Source organism: Girardinichthys multiradiatus, chromosome 4 (assembly GCF_021462225.1).
Source record: "Girardinichthys multiradiatus isolate DD_20200921_A chromosome 4, DD_fGirMul_XY1, whole genome shotgun sequence".
NCBI lineage: Eukaryota > Metazoa > Chordata > Actinopteri > Cyprinodontiformes > Goodeidae > Girardinichthys > Girardinichthys multiradiatus.
Window position 1 is genome coordinate 21,676,556 of NC_061797.1, and position 17,842 is coordinate 21,694,397.

Sequence of the window (17,842 nt, forward strand, 5' to 3'; positions counted from 1 at the left end):
TTTCTACCTGCTTTTGCAAGTCTAGAGAGAGAACATTATGTCTATTTATCTTTGGAAAAATAGCCACAGCTCACTTATATTGAATGGAGAGAGTTTGTAAACTGCAAATTTCAAGTCTTATCAAAGCTTCTGAAAGGAATTTAGGGCTGGGTTTTTACAAAACCATTCTAACACAATACTATACTTTCATGAAAGCCACTGTAGCTCTATTTAGAATAGTTGCTTTGCTTTAAGGCAAACATCAACCCCAATTAATTCTTTAGCATCCCTTTCTTCCAGGTTTTCTTCCAGGTTTGCCCTGTATTAAGCTCCATCCATCTTCCCATCAACTCTAACCATATTCCTTATCCCTGCTGAAGAAAGCATGCCCACAGCATGATCCTGGATCCACCATTTTTCACATTGGGGATGGTGAAAAAGTTCAGTTTTAGTCTATTCTGACCAGAGCACCTTCTTCCACATGTTTTGGTGTCCTTTATATGGCTTGTGATAAAATTTAGATGGGAATTCTTGAGGCGTTTTTCAACAATGGCTTTCTTCCTGTCACTGTTTCATAAAGATCAGACATGTGGTACACACAACTTATAGTAATCCTGATAAAACAGACATAAAATAGAAGTTGTGGTCAACCAGAAGTTATGCTAAAGTGGAATTTATGCTTATAACTTACTTGTGCCAGAAAAGAAAGTAAATTAGAAACAACAGCATTTGGGACTTCATCAATAGACTCACAACACCACTGCAAGCATTCTTAGCAAGATGTGGCTTTTGTTGTTGTGTTGCAGCTTTTGTATTTTGTTGAACTGTCTGAGCCACCATATTTAACTTATGTAATACCCCTGTCACACTATTACATATCAGTCTTTCTTTTCAACTGTGATGGAAGAGAATATGTCCTAAGCAAATTGGGCTTTCACATAGCGTTCCTACACATTTAACCATGTAGCATATACAGTTTGATTACAAGATAAACCAGCATACCACAGATTCTTCGAACATGTCAAAACATTCCACCAAATGAATATCACAGCCCTCACATGCCATAAAACCCTTCATAAGCACCATAGCCACATAATCTAAATAAATCAACATAATCAATGAAACTGAGATTCCAATGTTGCAGGAACCAAGGACTGATTGAGATGTGGCTTCGCTTTGGTGGAGGGGCTGGCCGGCCGGCCTGCTTGGTGTGGCGGGGTGTCCCGTGCAGGAGTGTGGGTGGCCGGCATGCTGGGGCTCCTCCGGGGTTTTGGTGTGGGATTGGTGGGGTGGCCTTGGCGTGCTGTGGTGGCCTACCTCCAATGCCTTTTTCTGTGGCTCTGGCCCCTGGCTAGGCGGCGGGCTGCGGTTGGCAGTCAGGTGGATGGGGTGATGGAGCATGTCTTGTGCCTGCACTGGGGTGGCTGGCAGGTTGTGCTTGGCCTGGAGCGGTTGGCCTGCCTGGCCCGGTTACCCGGCTGGTGCATGTCTCCCTCTTATGAACTGACGGGCTGGGGCTGCTGGCGCTGGCTGGATGGTTGTACTGTACACTTTTTGGTAAAAAAGCTGTTAATAACAATGTTTCTGTAGGTGTAGAACCAAGCAGGGTGTTCTTGTATTCTCTTCATCCCTCTTTCTTTCCTCTATTATTTTCTCCATCTCCCCCCTTTTCCTTTTTGCCCCACCTCTCTCTCTTTCTTATCTTTTTCCTTTTCATTTCTCTCTCTGTGTCCTTAACAATTGAAATAATCCCAAAGCAGTTTCTAATAAAGTTTATTTTATAAATATCAAGTAGAGTTTTAAAGCATTAGCAGTAATGCTCCACTTGTGAAAGTAAATCTGTTGGGCTTTTTCTTGGCACTCAGACAACAATTCTGACGGACCGGACATGGTAAAAAAAAAAAAAAAAGGAACCAATGACCTAATGACAACATCAGTTAGTATGACACCATTATATGTAAACACTTTGCTTAACCTAAGATTGCAATGACTGAAACTAAAAGTGAAATTCAAGCTCCACTTGCTATCTGACGTATTCAGAAATTACTTATTCAGCACTTCACTTTCAGCGCATTGAAATTCCGTATGGTCATCTGATCCTTCACTATGAAAATATACAAAAAACAAGATGCTGATAGCACAAAACATGAATATTGCCGGTCATAACACAGCACAACACTGTTAAATTCACCCCATTGATCCCATTATACATAAACTTTCACAACTGGGGCATTTCAGAAGCATCACACATACAAACACTCCTTCATTTCTACATTTAGACCCACACAACATGAGCATCCATGGCAAGTTAGGAAATAGTGTGACAGTAGCTTAAATTTTTTTTTAACTAGAATTATGTCCCACTTTGCATTGGTCTATTACATAAAATCACAGTAAGTTATAGGAATTTTGTGGTTATAATGGGACAGAATATGAAAAGGTTCAAAATGAGTAATTTTGCAAGGCACCTGTTCATTGAAATAAATACAAAAGGTTTACTGTACACCTATCTAGATTGCAGAGCAAAAAAAAGCAAAGCACTAAAATGCTTTCATTTTAATAACAATATCAATAATAATAATAATAATATTCACACTCTAAGTTAATTGTAGCATTGATTTCTTGAAAACTATCCTTGTCTCATTAATGCCTTTATGTGCATATACAGGTCCTTCTCAAAATATTAGCATATTGTGATAAAGTTCATTATTTTCCATAATGTCATGATGAAAATTTAACATTCATATATTTTAGATTCATTGCACACTAACTGAAATATTTCAGGTCTTTTATTATCTTAATACGGATGATTTTGGCATACAGCTCATGAAAACCCAAAATTCCTATCTCACAAAATTAGCATATTTCATCCGACCAATAAAAGAAAAGTGTTTTTAATACAAAAAACGTCAACCTTCAAATAATCATGTACAGTTATGCACTCAATACTTGGTTGGGAATCCTTTGGCAGAAATGACTGCTTCAATGCGGCGTGGCATGGAGGCAATCAGCCTGTGGCACTGCTGAGGTCTTATGGAGGCCCAGGATGCTTCGATAGCGGCCTTTAGCTCATCCAGAGTGTTGGGTCTTGAGTCTCTCAACGTTCTCTTCACAATATCCCACAGATTCTCTATGGGGTTCAGGTCAGGAGAGTTGGCAGGCCAATTGAGCACAGTGATACCATGGTCAGTAAACCATTTACCAGTGGTTTTGGCACTGTGAGCAGGTGCCAGGTCGTGCTGAAAAATGAAATCTTCATCTCCATAAAGCTTTTCAGCAGATGGAAGCATGAAGTGCTCCAAAATCTCCTGATAGCTAGCTGCATTGACCCTGCCCTTGATAAAACACAGTGGACCAACACCAGCAGCTGACACGGCACCCCGGACCATCACTGACAGTGGGTACTTGACACTGGACTTCTGGCAATTTGGCATTTCCTACTCCCCAGTCTTCCTCCAGACTCTGGCACCTTGATTTCTGAATGACATGCAGAATTTGCTTTCATCCAAAAAAAGTACTTTGGACCACTGAGCAACAGTCCAGTGCTGCTTCTCTGTAGCCCAGGTCTAGGGAATGCGGCACCTGTAGCCCATTTCCTGCACACACCTGTGCACGGTGGCTCTGGATGTTTCTACTCCAGACTCAGTCCACTGCTTCCGCAGATCCCCCAAGGTCTGGAATCGGCCCTTCTCCACAATCTTCCTCAGGGTCCGGTCACCTCTTCTCGTTGTGCACCGTTTTCTGCCACACTTTTTCCTTCCCACAGACTTCCCACTGAGGTGCCTTGATACAGCACTCTGAACAGCCTATTTGTACAGAAATTTCTTTCTGTGTCTTACCCTCTTGCTTGAGGGTGTCAATAGTGGCCTTCTGGACAGCAGTCAGGTCGGCAGTCTTACCCATGATTGGGGTTTTGAGTGATGAACCAGGCTGGGAGTTTTAAAGGCCTCAGGAATCTTTTGCAGGTGTTTAGAGTTAACTTGTTGATTCAGATGATTAGGTTCATAGCTCGTTTAGAGACCCTTTTAATGATATGCTAATTTTGTGAGATAGGAATTTTGGGTTTTCATGAGCTGTATGCCAAAATCATCCGTATTAAGACAATAAAAGACCTGAAATATTTCAGTTAGTGTGCAATGAATCTAAAATATATGAATGTTAAATTTTCATCATGACATTATGGAAAATAATGAACTTTATCACAATATGCTAATATTTTGAGAAGGACCAGTACTCCACTTGCAACCAACACTCTTGCAACCAAATAACTGTAAATGTAACTGATCAAGGATCTCAGATGTTTTCATGTCGAAAAAATTATGCAACATTAGTCAGAAGAGAAAAATTTTGTTAATTAAATTTAGAGAGGACATCTATGTTTTATCTTTCAGCTGCTAAAAATAGCAAGAAATAAATAACAAAGTGATTAATGCATTTTTTCCAGATTTGATGTTAGAATTATATTGTTTTCAGTTATGTCCTTATATCCTTTAGTTCACTCATGCTCATGGCACTGTCAGTCTTTAAACAGATCTTCCTGTTTGTTTTTTCCTCTCACTTCCATTCTTCCATCAGATGAACTGTCACATTCCCTCCACTGAACATCAATTCACTCTCTGCAATCTGCCCCAAAGTTAGTGATGCCAAATCCATGACGGCCTCACTCAATCCACATTTTCCACCCAATGGAATTTGAGGACATATAAACCAAGCCTTGCTTGGATATGCACATTCCCACTCTGACTCATCAATCAGGCCTCGTGGGAGCTGTCATGGTCCAGATTGGTTTTTAGCTTTCCAGTGAATTGATTGAGAAAAAGAGACTTAAAGTAATGTGTTTGCCAATAAGTTTCCACACCGACTCCATTTGAAATGGAACTAGTCATCGTGTTTGCCCCTGCCTACCATTACTAAGGTTTTTTGATGCTATTTTGGAGCAATCTAGCATTCACTTTTGGCCACACCAACTATCAAACTATGTTTAAGTACCTTTGGATATTACCTGCTGCCTTCCATGAGAAATTGGAATTTGTATGAAGCAGGAGAGCAAGTGAATGTGAGGGTAAGAAAGTGCTGGAATGGTGGAGAGAGCAAAAGCTTGGCACTGAGGAGAAGATATCTGAAAGTGAGAGAAGAGGGAGCTAAAATTCAAATGCAGCAATCTGACAGAATAATTTATTGAGTTTCGGCAGCTTGGTAAAGAGTTTCTGATAAATGGAGCAAGTCGCACTGAACTGCTATCAAAAAATGAGAAGGGGGTCATAGCAATTGAAAAGAAATATATGGAAAAAATATGAAGTACAGTCTCCGGTTTTATGCATACAGATTTTTAAGTTTTGTCATCTTCTCAGCTTGTGTTTTGAACACAGACTTTGAACAAAAAACTTATCTCCCAAACCTTTTTAAGTAATTTTGAAGGCACGGTTTTAATAAAATTTGCATATCAACCTTTATTAAATAACTCAGTTTACTAAATTCACACAGATGGGAGAGGAGTAGTTGAACTTACATGTTAATAAGCCCCTCTCCACCAATCCCTCAGGCAAACTGTGTGAGTGTTACTATACGCTCATAAAGTGAATATTTAGGTCAATATATTTGGTAGAAAACTTAACCTCAAAAACATTAAAGAGATTAGGCTCAAACGAAAACCTCAAACCATCTTGTTCTACAGACAGGATGACTTCAAATTAAACTCTAAAGTAAGATGTTTCTAAAAATAGTCCTTGATTTGTACGAAGACATTTAACCTAAATTTTGTTAAAAGTCATTTAATCGGGGTCACCTTTTTTCAGTGTAACATATTCTGTATCTTCCTTCCAAATTTGACTTTGATATGTGACTAAAGTTATGAAATATGTTGTTACCATTTTTTAAATTCAAACAAAATACAAAAGTAGTGAAATATTTTTACACCATAACCAGCAGAATTACATATTTTTTCATGATTTATGTAATGCGTCTTTGTGCATTGCAGGGACTACACACAATTCATTGACAAAAGGCATCTAGACTAAAAGTCTCTCCATAAACTATCCTTATGGACTTACTGCTTCCAAACGATTTATAGCAAAAGTAAATGTTCCTCTTGGTTTGAATTTAAAGATATAAAGGAGAAATCCAATGGCAGACTCAATAAGAAGCTGCCTGTGCTTTGTCTGGTTAATATTTAAATAGGCTTTGTCCGTGCTGCCTTGCACAGGTTCTGATTTTCCAAACTTTGTGTTGTTTTAAAAGTGTGTCTTTGTCTTTGCAGGTGTGTGGTTTTTTTTAGGTTTTTTCTTCTTGAACGTTTTGGCAAAATATAAAGTGACGTTCAAGATTTAATAAGGCTGAATCGAATTTCTTGGTGTTGACCTAGTTCCTCTGCCTTAAACCCATTTTTTCACTGATTGAAACGTACAAAGAGAAGCAATAATATTTAGCCATTGAAAAAACGGGAGGTAACTTCATGAAGTAATGGTTGATCCGTGTGTTTGTGTGTTTTGTTAGATGTAATCTAGCAAAACACAGATCACTAGACATTAGATTAATTTGTTTGTATTGAGTGTTGAAACCAGATATTCACATACACTATATAAAAAACATATCATTTTCCTCACTCTCTGACTTTAAATTAGAGAAAACCTTTTATGTTTAGGTCAGTTACGATTTCCAGAATAATTTATTTTACATTTCTTACATTTCTTTATGGGGCTGCACAGTGGTGCAGTTGGTAACACTGTTGTCTTGCAGCAAGAAGGTCCTGGGGTTCGACTGCTGGTTCATCTTTCTGCATGGAGTTTGCATGTTCTCACCATGCATGCGTGGGTTCTCTAGGGGGACTCCGGCTTCCTCCCACAGTCCAAAAACGTGACTTTTGGTTATTTGTCCTGTGTGTGTGTGTGTGTTGCCCAGCGATGGACTGGCGACCTGTCCAGGGTGTACCCCACCTCCTGCCCATAGACTGCTGGAGATAGGCAGGCTTCCCTGCGACCCACTATGGAATGACATTTCTTTATTGTTTGATAGGAATGACTTTTAAATTGTATGGGTTGGGGAAAAGGTCATGGGTGCCTTTGTTTTATATAGGGTTTTATTCGTTTGTTGGTTTTATTGGGTGTTTAAATCTGCTTTTATGTGTTATTCTGTGGGCTGTGTTTCTGATTGTACTTTTTACCCCAAAATAAAAATCAATCAATCAATTGCTCAAGCTTCACAATAGATTGCTAGAATTGTGGCCTATTCTTACAGAATTGATACAACTAGGTAAAGTTTTTAGGCCACCTTGCTCTGACACATTTTTTCAGCTTTGCTCACAATTTTAGTTTGGAATTGAGCTTAGGATTTTATGATGGCCTTTCCAAAACATTGACTTTGTGGTCTTTAAGCTTCTTTGTGTCTAAATTGGCTTTATGTTTAGGATCAATTTGGAATTCCCATTTGTGTTTAAGCTTAAGCTTCTTGGCAAATATGTTAAGATGTTGCTTTAATATCTCCACATAATGTCCTTTCTTCATGGTTCCATCTCTTTTATGAAGTGCACTGGTCCCTCCTTCAGCAAAAAACCTACACAGCATGATGCTGCCACCCCCTGTACTTCCTGGAAATGTGGCAGTTGTCATTATGGTCAAACACTTAAATTTCAATTTCATTAGACCACAGCATATGTCTAAAAAATTAAGATGTTTGTCCCTGTGTGCATTGGTAAACTGGAATTTGTATTTGTTATGTTGCTTTTGGATCAATGGCCTATTTCTTTCTCTTCTTTTCACTGTGAATAATGACACTTTCTTACCCACTTCAGTCAGAAACTCCACAAGGTATTTTGCTTTTGTTCTGGGATTGATTAGAAATTATCTACCAAAACCCCTTAGCTCTGGGGCACAGAACTCATCTCTCTCCTGAAGAGTATAATGGCAGGACATTAATTTTACCATAATTTTGTAAACTGAAAGTAATAATTAAACATTTTGGAGAGGTCCAGCCAGAGTCCCTGCTTGAATCAGATAGAGAATTTGCAGTGTGAAGTAAAGATTAGGGTGATGGCAATTGGCCTTCCAACCTCAAAGACTTCCAACCTTAAGGAGCTCATCAATAAGGATAGATGGTCAAAATACCTATAGAAACAAGCAAAAGAGTTTAAATCCTGAAATGCCAATAAAGATCTTCCCTTGAATAATTAATACAATTTTCTTCCTTGCAGAGATTAAAAAAGAAAATTATTCATCTTCAACATTCAACATTTGAATCAAAAAATTACAAGAGACTTATCATGCTTTTAAATCCTTTCTTTTCACACTTAAATCATTCAGCTGTGGTCTATATAAATGCTTTGGTCTGAATCCCTTCTTGTTGTAGCTCCACAGGCCCCTCTTTTATCCCTGTTCTGAGGTGCGTCTGAGAGCAACTAGTTTGGTGTGGTCTTTTTTCAATGCTACTGAGTCACTTCACACCCAGCGCTTCACATTAACCCGTTTGGCCATTATTGTAGTTTGATAACAGAGATACAATTATCTAGCGGCACAGAAACAAGACAAAAATGTTAAAACAATGCAAATCTGTTTACGTAATAATACTATTCCGTATTATTACTTAAACGCAGTACGATTATGTCTTCAAGGAGTTAAAAGCAGCACACAGGACTAACATAAGCAGAAGGCACGATGCTATGGATATCAAAATAATGGCCAGGACGTCATATCAGGACAATAAATTCATGTCTAAAATAAATTTTGCTGTAATTTTAGTGTTATTTGCAGCTTACCGCTTTGCTGGGTCCGTGGTTTCCATTGACAGAAGGAACTGACCTTTAATCAGATGAAGTCTTTGAGCAAATCCTTCTTTATACTGGTGGAGGTTGCTGCAGCACTCGTCCTTGAAGTAGGAATTTCCCCACTGATGTGGAAACATTCCTATGAAAAGTAACATTTAACCAGGCACTTTGAAGAGATCCTGATGCTGGGGGACAGTGTCATGAATTCAGAATCAGAATCAGAATCAGAAAAGCTTTATTGCCAAGTACGTTTTTGGACATACAAGGAATTTGTTTTGGCGTAGTCAGTGCAATACAGTACAAATTAAACAGTATAAACATATCTACAATATAATATAAATATATGTGCACAGTTTTAAGTGAGTGAGAGTAAATATAGAGCAGTATAGAGCAGTGTGGGTTAATACACCCAATAAACGAACCAAACTTATTCTCTTGCAGATTATGCATACTTGAGCTTGAACTACAAATTCACAGCAAGAAATAAAAATGGGAGATACGAAAATTGGTCAGCCGGAAGTCCATGACCTTGTTTAGCTGTTCCGCAGCAAATGCTATGATGTAACAGTTCAAAAAACGTAACAGAGGATAGAGAAAACAGAACGGACTGAAAACTACAACCCAAACAGAATATAAAGATATCAACACAGACTAAATTTAACTTTTCTGCACTCCTAAAGACTCCAAGTACACAACAAAATGTATTTAAGGGCTAAAAAAGTGGATTTTGCATGATATGTCCCCTTTAATGAAGCCTCTAGATGCTTGGGTTTTTTGTATTTGCTGTTGGCATTTTAAAGCATGAGTAATTGACATGGATCAGTTTTATGATCTTGAAAGCAATCTAGAGAAAGGCCTAGAAGAGCCCTAAATCCTTTTATTATGTCTCCATTGCAGGAACATGACATTTGAGCCTGGTTTCAGCTCAGACATTCTTTGATTTAGCAATCCATGGATCCTACATTGCAGAAGCAAGATTAGAGCAGAATGTCATATGCTGCTGAGTTTTTATGTGAATGCCAAATATTAAAGTATCTACAATAGGGTTCATCTTTATTAGATTGCTTGACAGACCTTTTTCACTTGTCCTCTGAGATTCTACAACTGAAATGGGTTCGTAAACAGCCTGTAGCATTGTTAAGATTTTCAAAAACATCTGTCGGTTTGTAGACAACAAATTTGACTGGAAGACCCAAACTCACAGAATCTAAAGGAAATGACCACAACATCTTAACAAAGTAGCCGCTCACATTAACAATTATTTTAAAACTGTTTGATTTTACACAGCATTCTGTATCTACAGCTTGGCATTGCATGGTTTCAGTATATATTGTTGAAGAAAAATTTTATTTTCTAAAGAAAGAGAACGATGATAACCATTCAATCAGCTTGATTAATTTAGCCTTATAAGGGAGACAGGTTTTTCAGCATCAGACATATTACTGAGCAGAGCTGAGACCAATCTGATGAGACAAAGGTTGACACTTCCTTATATCAGCTTAGCAAAAACCCCATGTGGCCTGGCACCTCCTCTAGGAAGAGCAGAGGTGAAAATTAACCTAACTTTGACGCAGACATCTCGACTCCTCAGCAGGGGTTACAGGGACAGGAAGGGAAACAAAACACCTTTTGTTCAGGCACATTTCCCCTTTAGCTTGTAAATGCAGTGGGGATGACCAACAGGAAGGAGCAGAAAGGAAGGTGGAAGCCATTGTCAGGTCAGAAGGATCGTCACCGCAGAAGGACAAAAGCAATTTAAATTTTCTCTCACAGTATATAAGCAAACTAATAAATACAATGAACCTCCCTCAACCCAATAAAAATGCATAAAGTGATAGAAGGTCAATTACTGCATCTGCAAATGGATATTAACCCAGCAACCTGAAAGCTTGATGTGGGTGAAGGTAAGTTTGCATTAGGGCAAATAAAACAGTGATTTATAAAGTGAGTGCATACTTCGAAAACACCTTTTATGGCCAAAGCATGGAGACAAGCACCTGATTGTTTATTGATTATGAATTAGTATCCCATGTCGAGAAGATCAGCAAAAGGTTGCAAAGGTCAGTCAATCAGCCTGTGGAAATCTGTTACTAATGCCTTACAGTCTGACTTTGAAGGAGGTCAGTTACCCCTCTTATGTGCTTTACATTGATATTGATAATGTCATAAAACTCTTCCGTAATGTATTGTTTCTGTAGAGAACAATATTTCCTCACATAAACTTTGCACTTGCATTCTTAAATTTACTCCTTAAGTCAATCTGCAATCTCCACTTTACCTAACATGCATGTTTTCTAGACTGGAGGAAAATGGAGCACATGCAGAAAAGTCATTTGAACTCCTCATAGAAATGCTTTTGTCAAAATTTGATTTGGGGGCATTTTTTGCAATACATCTAGTTTTATTAAATCTCTGTGAATATTTACAAATATATATGTTTTTCAGTTTTGCTGAATATCAGGTTTTATCTGATGCAACAACATTTTGTAATAAGCAGATATACTGTAGCTTACTTGCTGCCTAGCTGATCACCCAAACAATTATAAAAACTAAAACTCTATCTAGAGCAATACACAAATATTTTCCCTATAAAAAAAATTGACTCACCTAAAAAGGAAATCATAATCGCAGCATATGTTACTTCCACAGTTGTACAAATTATCCATGTTATGAGCACTAATTCACCACATGTTCACAACACAGATGCAGGCTTTCGGATTTTGTGCTAATAACAAACAAGAGAATTGCTCTCCCTATATAGTAAAAAACAAAACAGACAAAAAACAACAACAATCATCCAGGAAAGTCACATTACAGTGAATCATGTTACCTCAGTCCATCTGTAAAATGTTTTGAACCATTTCTATAAGTTCGGTCTTTCCTTTTAACCTTTGTTTATCAATTGTTTCTGATGCTCCTAAGCCTCTCCAGTGATTTCCACCTCAAGAGTTTTATTCTATAAATGATAAATGATAACTTTTTCAATTTCTTTTTTTTTATTTCTTATGAACATTGCCAAAATTTGAGTGAAATCCAACAAAAAAAAACATGCTTATTTTAAATTAACAAAAAATGGACTCTGTCTTCACATTTGAAATTTTACTCTAACTTATGCAGTTTATTATTAGTGGTGTTTATTGTAAAAAACACACACATACACACACAGACACACACACATTATACCATTATTTATCACTGTTTTTCTGAGGTCACCAAGAATTTATTTTGTTTGCTCCTATTAAATAGGAGCTTGAAGCCAACCTGTTTGACCCTTCAGTCAGTTTAGTAGTTGTGAAACAGCCTTATTTTACTTTCATACAGATATAGTTTGAATTTACAGAGAAATATTTGGAAAATCCTGGAAAACTATGGCATGTTTTGTGAACATTATGACATACAAACTTACATTGCATTAAAGTTTTTGTGCATATTTTGTGCAATTAAAGAAAACATTCAGGAATCATCGCCTTGTTTTTCTGCTTGTTAAATGAGCAAATATTCATCTTTCCATCTATTTTCTATACATTTTTAAATCTTTGTATAGTCAGGGATGCAAGAGGTGTACATATCTTCAGCGGTCAATGGGCAAAAGGCAGGGTAATCATTCTTTACCCCTTCTTCAGGATGTCTCCTTTTTTAGTCCTCAAGCCCAGTTCAAAGAGGTACTCAGAACTTCTTTCTTTTCTGTTGATGTTTGATCAACCTTCAACATTTCTTACCAGGATGTTTATTTGAGGGTATTTAACATGAAAAGTAGGTCAAAGTTGTCAAAAATTTCCTTAAAGGGGTTTTCATAATAGATTACATTGCTCAACAAAAGCTAAGTGATAAAGGGAAATTGTATTTGATCATAATCATGCATCTTTTTCTGCTATTATAATTCAAGATTAGTAAGGGAAATAATAATCAAGTCTCATCTGAAGACATTGTATAAACGCTTGTTAACCTCCATAAGTAACAATGGAGGAAAATGAGTTCAGCACAGCCTAAGTGATTTCAAAGAACAGAAAGACACATTGGTATGTCCAAACTCCTTTGTCACTGTTTACTTCACTTGATAACTGGATATTACCTTTCATCACAGAGCTCCGACAGTTGGTGAAAAGACTTTAGAAATAACTAATGGAATCCCTTTAATGCTGTGTTCAAGGTCCCTTGGTGTTTAAACTGATGATTCAAAACTTTTCTTCCAAATGCAGCCCAAACCAGACCATGATGTTGGCTATTGACACAATAATTTTTGTGTTTCAACAACATTGAAAATTTCCCAACAGCAAAGAAATGAGACAACTTGTTGTATAAACAGCTCGTACTCGTACTCGTCGTCTTCCGCTATAAACAGCCCTATGTAAGAATACAAAATTACACTACTTATAATAAACTTCAGTGCTATGTAGACAGAGGTATGAAGTTATGGGGCAGGCACCCCAATGAGGTGTCATGGACAACTAATACCGCCTCCTTATTTAAAGAGAAATAATACCTCTTTCATTTCATATGCCAGATAAGGAGGACAAAACTTGACTCTCTTGTCCTTTTCATATTCTACACACCTTCTACAGACAATAAAGAAAATACCCTACCCTCAAGATTTTAGTTTAGTATACAGGTCCTTCTCAAAATATTAGCATATTGTGATAAAGTTCATTATTTTCCATAATGTCATGATGAAAATTTAACATTCATATATTTTCGATTCATTGCACACTAACTGAAATATTTCAGGTCTTTTATTGTCTTAATACGGATGATTTTGGCATACAGCTCATGAAAACCCAAAATTCCTATCTCACAAAATTAGCATATTTCATCCGACCAATAAAAGAAAAGTGTTTTTAATACAAAAAACGTCAACCTTCAAATAATCATGTACAGTTATGCACTCAATACTTGGTCGGGAATCCTTTTGCAGAAATGACTGCTTCAATGCGGCGTGGCATGGAGGCAATCAGCCTGTGGCACTGCTGAGGTCTTATGGAGGCCCAGGATGCTTCAATAGCGGCCTTTAGCTCATCCAGAGTGTTGGGTCTTGAGTCTCTCAACGTTCTCTTCACAATATCCCACAGATTCTCTATGGGGTTCAGGTCAGGAGAGTTGGCAGGCCAATTGAGCACAGTGATACCATGGTCAGTAAACCATTTACCAGTGGTTTTGGCACTGTGAGCAGGTGCCAGGTCGTGCTGAAAAATGAAATCTTCATCTCCATAAAGCTTTTCAGCAGATGGAAGCATGAAGTTCTCCAAAATCTCCTGATAGCTAGCTGCATTGACCCTGCCCTTGATAAAACACAGTGGACCAACACCAGCAGCTGACACGGCACCCAGACCATCACTGACTGTGGGTACTGGACACTGGACTTCTGGCATTTTGGCATTTCCTTCTCCCCAGTCTTCCTCCAGACTCTGGCACCTTGATTTCCGAATGACATGCAGAATTTGCTTTCATCCGAAAAAAGTACTTTGGACCACTGAGCCACAGTCCAGTGCTGCTTCTCTGTAGCCCAGGTCAGGCGCTTCTGCCGCTGTTTCTGGTTCAAAAGTGGCTTGACCTGGGGAATGTGGCACCTGTAGCCCATTTCCTGCACACGCCTGTGCACGGTGGCTCTGGATGTTTCTACTCCAGACTCAGTCCACTGCTTCCGCAGGTCCCCCAAGGTCTGGAATCGGCCCTTCTCCACAATCCTCCTCAGGGTCCGGTCACCTCTTCTCGTTGTGCAGCGTTGTCTGCCACACTTTTTCCTTCCCACAGACTTCCCACTGAGGTGCCTTGATACAGCACTCTGGGAACAGCCTATTCATTCAGAAATTTCTTTCTGTGTCTTACCCTCTTGCTTGAGGGTGTCAATAGTGGCCTTCTGGACAGCAGTCAGGTCGGCAGTCTTACCCATGATTGGGATTTTGAGTGATGAACCAGGCTGGGAGTTTTAAAGGCCTCAGGAATCTTTTGCAGGTGTTTAGAGTTAACTCGTTGATTCAGATGATTAGGTTCATAGCTCGTTTAGAGACCCTTTTAATGATATGCTAATTTTGTGAGATAGGAATTTTGGGTTTTCATGAGCTGTATGCCAAAATCATCCGTATTAAGACAATAAAAGACCTGAAATATTTCAGTTAGTGTGCAATGAATCTAAAATATATGAATGTTAAATTTTCATCATGACATTATGGAAAATAATGAACTTTATCACAATATGCTAATATTTTGAGAAGGATCTGTAGTAGTTCAGCTGCCTCTGCCTAAAAGGTCCCTAAAGAGACCAGTAAGGAAAACTAAGAGAATTATTAGGGCTTCACCCCTGCTCAAAGAGGATCTGTATAAGAAACATTTACAGCAGAGACAAAAGTGGACTCGATAGAACTGATAAGTCAAAGAACTGATAAGTCAAAAACCCAAAGGTGAAAAGTTTAACTTTCATAAAGAACTGTGCCCAAGGAGGCACAGTTCTTTATGAATCCTGGAAACTTTCGTCCTCTTCAGATTTTTTATCATTCCAGTATGGTGAGAGCTTATAATCTGACAAGTAATTCATATATACAGTACTGTGCAAATGTTTTAGGCAGGTGTGAAAAAATGCTGAAAACAAAATGCTAAGTGAGCGAACCCAAACATACAGCCAAAGTTATTAGGAACTATCTCCAGTATAAAGAAAAAACAGAATTACTGGAAGGGATGGTCTGGCCCCCGCAGAGCCCTGATCCCAACATCATCAAGTGTGTCTGGGATTACATGAAGAGACAGATGGATGTGAGAAACCCTACATCCACAGAAGATCTGTGGTTAGTTCTCCTAGATGTTTGAAACAACCTACCAGCCAAGTTCCTTCAAAAACTGTGTGCAAGTGTACCTACAAGAATTGATGCTGTTTTGAAGGCAAAGGGTGGTCACACCAAATATTGATTTGATTTAGATTTAATGCATGCAGCTAAAGGCAGAGCAGATGTTCTAGAGTTCAACATGTTTTAGTGGACATCCAAACAGCCTTTAACATAAGTACATTTGTATTTAGTGGAGAAATAAAATGACACTTTAAAAGTCACTAGTGAGAGACCTGTTGGTAAAACATTTGACTATACTTTGTACAAGTCCTTTTACAACAGTTCCCCTGGCTGGAGTATGCAGAGGAAGACAATTTTGTCCATTTCTGATTTGGTAGTCTCTCAAGATTGGTCTACCTGGAGTCTTAGGTCCTCTCTTATACACCTGTCCCATTATTTTATCTTTGGACTGCCCATGGTAGAATAAGGATTTGGGGTCTAGTGAACTGTTTCCCTGTTAATTTGGGCAAATGTCTTAGATCAGTAATTCCTAACACAGGGGGCAGCCCCTTTAAGTGGGCCCCTGGAAACCCCCCTGGACTTTAATGCCAATGAGACTGTTATCATGTTTTGCAAATATTAAAAATAATAACACACAAAAATTATCAAATGGTGCAATGAATCTTTAATTGCTTCATATGCGACTTTTGCACAAATGTCTGCATATTATGATTAAATAAAAAAATTAAATGTATAATTTTGCCTTTGCAAGAAGTGGAGCTCAATAAAGAGGTTGGTAGCCACTGTGTTAGATATTCTCTCTGTTGAAAGATCGAGTGATGACCAATTTTCAGTTTTATTGCAGAAATCACCTGATTTTCTTCAGTGTCTTGGCTTTTCAAATAGTCCATAATGTCCACATCATCACAGATCCCATACTGACAGTGGACAGGAAGTTCTTCGTCTGTTATGTAACACCTGACCTATCTGAAGTTTCTGATGCTGAAAATATCAATCTTAATTTCATTTGACAAAGCAAGTGCTCCAAGTTAGTCCCAGTAATATTTACCAAACTTCATGTTTACACATTTGATGGTAGAAGGGAATATCCTTTCTTCCTGCATTGCCTTGATAACCACAACCAGTTGACATGTCTATAGTGCCTAATGGTGACCCCCAAGATGTTACTTTTTGCTGCAGTTCTCTTACAGTGGAGAATGTTTCATCCATTTCTATAATGCTTATTCTGTATAGTGGCAAGATAAATATGGTTTCTTGTTCAGCCTAGCTGCCAGTGACTAAAAACAATAGGCCTCAAGGTAAGCAGGAGATCATGGATTGCAAATTAAAACTTCCCCGTCACTCTGATTAACCTAATAAAAGTAAAGTATAAACTAAAACTTTCTGCTGTAACATTTTTTTATTTTATTTTTACAGCTGCTAATATGTGTGCCATGGTGATTTTGATATTAAACATTTAACATATGACTTTTCCTCAACCTCTAAGTATATGTACTTAAATAATAGAGATATTTTTCTCATGTTTAGCTAATTTTAAAAGATTACTTTTTATTTCTTTATACTTTATATAAGGGTGCTGTACGTTTAGCATAGGTGAATAAAAGAAAGTATTTCCCAAAACTGGCTCTATGCAATTATTACCATTAGCATAATAAGATACATAATTTCCCTACAAATTAATTGTTCATACTGTGAGTCCCACATGAAGAGCTTGGATGGCTGCTACTTTTAAGTTACCATGGGTGTTTCAGTGTTTTTCATGCAGGGAAATCCAAATAACAAGAACCCAAATCCATCAACACCACATGCTGACAAACATGAAAAGTAAAAAGAAGCTGAAGGATTAAGAGGTTTGAGAACAATTAGCCACATCAGCATTCTACCTTTGTTTATTTGTGTCTCGTGTGCATTACAGCTACCTTTCTCAGCTACACGTAACGTTCACACCCCTCTCTTCGCTGGCGCCGCATGGCCACCAGAGGAGGTGTAAGTTGACAAATGAGGGAGGAAGACACAGCGTGAGGTCATGGTGAGGTAGCGCGCTACCTCTCACTGGGTAAATAAATAAGCCATGGCGCTGTCAGCAGTGCCAAATATTCATCACAGTAATAGCCACCTTGGGGTTGGTTAAATGTTCCAAGGAAACATCAAGGTCAGTTGGTGTGCCCTAATAACATAATAAACTTCAAAAAATGCCTGATTTGTGTCTTTGTTTGCTGAAAACTACTTGAAGAAGAGGAATCCTTAGAGAGCAGAAAAGTTAGGGAAAATTTAGATAATTTCAATTATTAATACATTTTTATCCAGAGCTTATCCTTGAACTTTTGGTAAG